Source organism: Danio rerio, chromosome 14, assembly GCF_049306965.1.
Source record: "Danio rerio strain Tuebingen ecotype United States chromosome 14, GRCz12tu, whole genome shotgun sequence".
In the NCBI taxonomy this organism is placed as follows: Eukaryota; Metazoa; Chordata; class Actinopteri; order Cypriniformes; family Danionidae; genus Danio; species Danio rerio.
The window spans coordinates 28,342,124-28,349,849 of NC_133189.1; the positions used below are offsets into that span (position 1 = coordinate 28,342,124).

The following is a 7,726-nucleotide window of genomic DNA, read 5'->3' on the forward strand; positions in this document are numbered from 1 at the left end:
AGCTTCACTTTAATTTACAACCCTCAAATGTGGTATTTACCCTGTAAGTACAGGGAACAAGGAGGTAACAAGAGAGGAACAAAGCTTCACTTTAATTTACAACCCTCAAATGTGGTATTTACCCTGTAAGTACAGGTAACAAGGAGGTAACAAGAGAGGAACAAAGCTTCACTTTAATTTACAACCCTCAAATGTGGTATTTACCCTGTAAGTACAGGGAACAAGGAGGTAACAAGAGAGGAACAAAGCTTTACTTTAATTTACAACCCTCAAATGTGGTATTTACCCTGTAAGTACAGGGAACAAGGAGGTAACAAGAGAGGAACAAAGCTTCACTTTAATTTACAACCCTCAAATGTGGTATTTACCCTGTAAGTACAGGGAACAAGGAGGGAACAAATACTGTATTTACCCTTTAACTACAGGGAACAAAGAGGGAAGAAGCTGAACTTTAACATACTAGTGTATACTTGAACACTAAGAACAGAGTAAACTACAGCAGCAGTTTTTATTGATTGAAGACCAAATTACTAGATTTTTCTATAAAGCATCAGCTATACATTTACTGAAATGCAACAGTTAGCCCCCCTGTGCAACAGCAGTAAAGATGCGAGCCTGTTTTAATCTGCATTGAACCCTGACGGTAGGCCTATGTCATGCAAAGTTATTTGTTGATAGTGAGTTATGGAGACATTGATGGCTTTGGTGAGATCGACGAGTAAACATAAGGTAAGTAGTGTATGGAAATATATTTTATATTGAATTGCAGATTTAAAATACATACAGTATACAATAAGGGTTCATAATTTCACAGGTTGTAAACCTTTTATTCATTAAACACCCCATATAAAACCCAAGCACTGAATAAGAGTACTAATGTACTAACGCAGGTGCATATACAGTACATTTGCAGATAGCAATAGGTTGTCACCATCCTTGCATAATTCTTTATATGTATACAATACTTGAAGAAATGTACATCGTAAACTTAATATACTTCTTTGCGTGATGGATATCTTATTGTTACTCCCCTTTTACGCAAACATTATGGTTTGTTCTTTTGCAATTTAAAGAAAAGTACAACGTTATTTTTGTACTTACGCGGTACCTTTTATGCTGAATATCTGGTTGCTACCCCCTTATTACCCGAGCATTACAGTTTGTTCCCTTAAACTTACGTAAACGTTATTTATACTTACACTATAGGTACAGAAAAGTACACCGTTATTTCACTGTACTTACGCGGTAATTTTCGTGATGAACATCTGGTTGTTACCCCCTTTTTACCCAAGCATTACGGTTTGTTCCCTTATACCTACACATACGTTCATTATACTTACACAGTACGTACAGAAAAGTACACTGTAATTTCACTGTACTTACGCGGTACTTTGCGTGTTGTAAAAGAAAGCGTTACCAAATTCTGTTTCTCTGGATTTACTGTTGTGTGTGTTTGCACAATTATAATATTTGTTTTATTTATTTATTTATACATTTTTCAGAAAATGACAATTTGTCAAAATAACTGTTAGATAAATGTTTTCCTTTTGTTGTGCTTTAAAATGCGTATAAGCATGTATCAACACATGGGACATAAAGAAAATTGGATTGTCTTGTTACAGGGCAAAGCCTTCCAGGAACTTAGGAATTGGAAACCTAGACCCCTATTGAATAGTATTGTGATACACTCATCTCAAAAAACTCATCAACGCTCACAATACAAATAAAGAAAAAAATCATATACTGTATGGAAATGTTTTGCTCGAACTATATGACAGTTCATTTATTTGATCCGCTCTGCATCTGTGCTCGGCTTCTTTAATTCCACTTTTGGCTGGAGATAGAATAATATAGAATAATATTCTACGTTTATCTTGGCGTTTAACGGTAGCTTATCTAGACCATTTATGCCATTCTAGGTTACGTTAGTCAATTTTATTGAGTGTTTGTAAAATGTTTTTCGAAAGATATTACTATAAAACAGCGGGCTTTTCTGTTATTTGCATTGGTTTATACTGTACGTGTACAAAACCATGTAACCCTCGCCATGACCTACATTCTACATAAAAAAGATTGAAGCAAAACTGAAGGTTGTTTATGTATGATGAATGTTTTTTGCAGTGTACCTTTTTATTAGCCACGGTGATTAAGAAACTGTCTCTTCCTTTTTTCATCTTCCTCTCCTTCACATTTTGTGTCGTCTTGCCATCTTGCCCTTTAACAGAAAGATGTAGGGATTTTTAAATCGAGTCTTGAAATCTAAAGTAACTTTTCTAAGTACGTTACTTACCGACACCCTCTCTCGAACTATTATAACCAGCTAACAAATAAGTCTGCAAAACGAAACAAAGATCACGAAAAACAATAACATATCACGTTCCTTGTTTGAATGCTACGCTAATACATACGCTAATGCTAAAGGTAAAAGTAGTCAAGTTGGTACGCGGTGTACGCCAATGACGTGCCTGACTATATACGTCAAATGTAATGTACCAGACTGTCTGGACAACATGCATAAAATGGAATATTGTATTACAATAAATCGTTTCAGTTTTTTTTTAATCAATTATTTTTCTTTTTTTTTTTACTTTTAATATAACTAAACCCAGGCTATTTTTTCAGTTTGATGTAAAAAAAAAAAAAAAAAACACTAAATCTCTAAATCCAAAAATTTTTTGACCTGCAAAAGCTTAGGCCTACATCACTGAGAGATGCTGTCTCAGCTTGCTTCATAAGGCTGCATCCAGAAGATAATATTGCCTACGTAGGCTACTTCCATTTTCAGTTTTATTTATATTTTTTAAAGGTTTTACGTAAAGGGTCATATGTAATATTAAAGATTATTCCGTATATAACATTTTATTCCACAAAGAAATGTGATTATTTTATTATTTATTTATGTTATTTGGCTTTTTGCAGTTTTTTATTACAGAGTGGAAGAGAGCTATAGAGATACCACCGTAAAACACATTTGACTCTAAAGTATCAAAAAATGTAACAAGAATTTTTAAATAAACCTTCATTCAGTTTTATGCAAATATAGTGCACTTTTCATCAAATTGTAAATGTAATATTTAATTTTTCAAATTTAAAAATTCTGAAGAAATGAGCTGGCCAGTTTGTTATTTCCCTACAGGCTAGTTTTTGATGTTGGTTTATAATACGTTTTAATAGATTTGTGCATAATAATAATAATTTGTATTTTAAAAAACAGTTTATTTACTTATTTTCAAAATTGAATTTAAAACTGTAATCTCATAACATTATCTATTAAACTAATAAGTTCAAACAGATATTTGAAAATAAACACTTTATGGTAAAATACTATTGTAAGCACTTAGACAAAATTGTAGGAAATATTTTTGTTGCATCAAAAAGTGTGGTTATGATAACCATGCAACAAGCTAATGCAGCAAAGAGCTTCACTTTTTGAGAAAAAAACAACTACCCCTTTCAATAAGCATTCAATAAGCAGTGTTGCTTCATTAACAGAATCAACGTTGTTTTCTTTAGAATACAATAAAAGCTGTCTTGCATAAGTGTCTGTCAAATTAGTTTCTTCAATCGAGGATACAGATTATCATTAAGTCATTGTACTGTACCTGATTCTCTCAGCCAGCCTCTTCTTTTGAGTAAACATGTTTCTCCAGAGCTTAGTGAAGAGGAAAACACAAAGTCTGAAGTTTGTTTCTCTCAGACTGGTTTTGTTGCATGCTCTACTGAGCAGAGAGATGACTGAGCCACTGGTCATGTTGGCAGGTGTGCGAAACAGCACAGCAGCATCGGTTGGCTTCTTTTCCTCCCCATCAAGGCCATTGTGCTCTTTGTCAATCATTCGTGAACTGCTTTGAGCAATTAACCATAGTTTATTCTACCTCAGATGCACGTCACATATTTTATGTAAACATTTCACACAAACTATTTGCTTCTCAGAAGATGGAAGTATTTGAGTATACATCAAAATGACAGGAGAAATTTTCTCACAGATCTAACCTTGAGCAGGTCAAACATCTGCACAAGAGCTATTCCTTTGTGTTATATGGTATGTCTCCAGTGGCATACCCCATATAAATGTTAAATAAATAACAAATTATGTTAAGAGGGCAAGGAATTTTTCAAAGTATGTCTGATAATATTTTTTCTTCTGGAGAAAGTCTTATTTGTTTTATTTTGGCTAGAATAAAAAGTTATACATTTTTAAACACCATTTTAAGGACAAAATTGTTAGCTCCTTCAAGCGATAGTTTTTTTTTCGATAGACAGAACAAACCATCATTATACAATAACTTGCATTAGTACCCTAACCTGCCAAGTTAACCTAATTAACCTAGTTAAGCCTTTAAATGTCACTTTAAGCTGTATAGAAGTGTCTTGAAAAACATATGGTAAAATATTATTTACTGTCATCATGGCAAAGATAAAATAAATCAGTTATTAGAAATTAGTTATTAAAACTAATGATTAGAAATGTGTTGGAAAAAAAATCTTCTTTCCGTTAAACAGAAATTTTGAAAAAATAAATAAATAAACGGGGGCTAATAATTCAGGGGGGCTGATAATTCTGACTTCAACTGTACATATATAAATCAGAAAGAGCTTTATTGGCAGGTATGTTCACACATACGAGGGATTTGTTTTCGTGACAAAGCTTCTACAGTGCAACAGAACTACAGAGACAGAACAAAAAACGATAATAAATGTATTTTAAAAAATAGAAGTTAGTAGTGAATGCAAATATACAAATTGACAAGTGTGTGTACAGGTATATAACTAGATACAACGTTATATGTGCAGCTGCTATGTGCAAATTGGCAAGTAAAGTAAGTTATAAAAAAGTGAAATAAGTCTATAAAAAATAAAAATAAGTCTAAAAAGTGTATAGCAAGTAGTGATGTTTCTTTCATAATTATTATCATCAAGTGTTCATGAGATGGATTGCCTGAGGGAAGAAACTGTTTCTGTGTTGGGCTGTTCTGGTCCTCAGTGCTCTGTAGCATCAACCAGAAGGTAACAGCTAGGTAAAAGAGGCAGTTTGCTGGGTGTGAGCAGTCCAGAGTGATTTTGGTTGCCCTTCTGCTCGCTCTGGATAAGTACAGTTCTTGGAGAGTGGGCAGGGTTGTACCATCGCTCAGCAGTCCAAACTATTTGACGTAGTCTGCGAAGGTCAGATTTGGTAGCTGAGCTAAACGACAGTTATTGACTTGCAGAGAACTGATTCAATGATGGAAGTGTAATACTGTTTCAGCAGCTCCTTTGGGTTGTTGAACTTCCTTAGCTGACGAAGGAAGTACAGTCTTTGTTGAGTTCTGTATGTATGTATGTATGTATGTATATATTGGTACATTTGAACAAAACAGATTAAATGGATATATTATTAAAATAATGCTTTAGTTATGGAACGTCTTTAGAAATGGGAAGATAATACATTTAAATTGATGTGAAATATTGCAAATAAAAATTATAAACTGTAAAATTTCAACATTTTTTAATTTTTTGTTTCTCTTGAATTTTGCTCTTTGAATTTTTATTTACATTTTTTCCCCAAATATATAAATTTGGCCTACTAATTTTGGACCATTATCATGTTATTTTGTTCAATTAGCTATAGATTTGGCTTTAGTACTAATTGAATGTATATGCACAGATATAATACTGTAAAGCTTGCTTTAGAAAATACTCATTTAAATGAGAGATTTGTGAGGGGTGTACTCACACACACACACACACACACACACACACACACACGCACACACATACTGTATACATATACACAATTTTAAATGGACTGTCTTGTCTTTATTTTCTCAAAGAGATTGCTACATCTAGTGGACAAAGCTATAATATCAATGCTACCAACATTTAGCACTGCTGACTATCACATCACATACTTGATACAAAGTAACCTAAATCAAATCAGTTAGATAGTTAAAACAAAATGGTAACTTATCAGGAAATCCAGCAGGGATACACTTTAGATACACTACAGATTTGGTTAGGATTATGTAATATATTTGCAAAGTAAAGACAGTAGAATTTATGTTGACTTGTATAAATAATGTTTATTAAAAGGTAAAAATTTATGTATTTAAATATAGTCAAAAAGACATCATAATAACAACCCCAAAGGGATTGTTCATCCAAAAATTAAAAAAAAAAAAATCACAATTTACTCACCCTTGAAATCTTAGTTTTAAACCACTGATTTTTACAGTTATCTGCTATTAAGCTACTGGTAATTGCAAGGAAAGATCAGAAAATACACGTTTAGTATGGTGTCAAGATATGAGAGAAAGTATCACAGAATATGAATGGCAGAGTATCTGTCTAAAGGCACAAACCCAAACAATTAATACACGATTCAAACTTCTGCAATAAAATGGAATATGAGACTGTATTTAACTACTGAATTACTTCACAAATTTAATCCAAACATTCCCGATCAATACGTAAAATGCAATAAAGAGGTAGGAACTCTATATCATTGTTTATGGAAGTGTCCTTTAGTTGAAAATTTTTGGGAGAAAATTCTTAACTTTTTATCTGGTATTACAACAGGATATACCCAAATGTCCAAAACTGTGTATTCTTAATATTTTTCTTATCACAAGCACTTTTACTAGTTCAGATAAGAAACTGTTAACTTTCTGTTTATTACATGCAAAACTTATAATAGCTTGTTTTTGGAAAAAATACTGAAAGCCTGCATTTTGAATTTGAACAATGGTTGCGGGAATTGTCGTATTGTATTGCTTAGAAAAATTGACATATATTCAAAAGAAAACCTGAAAAGTTTTGCAAAATTTTAAATTCCTTTGTAGGTTTCCTGCATGCATATTCTTATATATTTGTATATACATATATTTTTTTCATTGTTATACTTTTCATTTATTATTATTATTTTGTATGTTTGGTTTAGATTTCTGTTGTACATAATAAAAGCTACTAAAATCAATAAAGACAGTGTTAAAAAAATAAGCTACTGGTTACCAAAATTCTTTAAAAGATCCTTTACTGTGTTCAGCAGAAGAAAGAAACTCACAGATTTCAGGACAGTAATTCCAGGACATTTACTTTGGTCATCAGTACAGTTTGGATGCCAAAAAAGGTCTTCCATATCCATAGACCATATGGAAAATCCATATGTGCATATTTTGTTAAACAGGCTTCCTACTGTATATATGTATATCTAATATGCTGTGTTTTAGTTATGAAGACACGATGGCTCAGTGGTTAGCACTATCGCCTAAAAGCAAGAAGGTCGCTGGTTTGGATCCCGACTGGGCCAGTTGGCATTTCTGTGCGGAGTTAGCACGTTCTCCCTGTGTTGGCATGGGTTTCCTCCGGGTGCTCCAGTTTCACCCACAGTCCAAAGACATTTGCTATTTGGGTGAATTGAATAATCTAGTGTATGCGAGTGAAAAAGAGTGTATGCGTGTTTCCCAGTACTGGGTTGCAGCTGGAAGGGCATCCGCTGTGCAAAACATATGCTGGATAAGTTGGTGGTTCATTCCACTGTGGCGACCCCTGATGAATAAAGAGACTAAGCCGAAGGAAAATGAAAGATTGAATGTGTTTTAGTTACAGTAAACAGCTAAATGTTGAGATTTAAGGGTCAGTTGGAGGTTAATATTTAGTAAATGGTTCCATTGTTTTCCTTTTAATACATTTTTAGTCTGAAGTGCTCAATTGGCATGGATAAAAACACCTTTGTGGACCTCCCTGGTCG

General features: G+C 33.2%; 1 long non-coding RNA gene across 5 annotated transcripts in view; it reads right to left on the bottom strand.

Annotated features, from left to right (window-relative positions):
- The window catches only part of LOC137487521 (uncharacterized), a 93,264-nt gene extending 90,819 nt beyond the window's left edge, over positions 1–2,445 (bottom strand). For 3 of the 5 annotated variants that reach the window (XR_012389750.1, XR_012389749.1, XR_011006126.2), the window contains exons 1-3: positions 2,409–2,445; positions 2,291–2,333; positions 2,127–2,215 (exon numbers count right to left, since the gene is read on the bottom strand). This is a non-coding gene — a long non-coding RNA (uncharacterized lncRNA). Of the gene's footprint in view, positions 1–2,126; positions 2,216–2,290 lie in introns of all 5 variants that reach the window. The other 2 variants (XR_012389748.1, XR_012389747.1) reach the window with 1 other exon arrangement.
- Between the last annotated feature and the right edge of the window lie 5,281 nt (positions 2,446–7,726).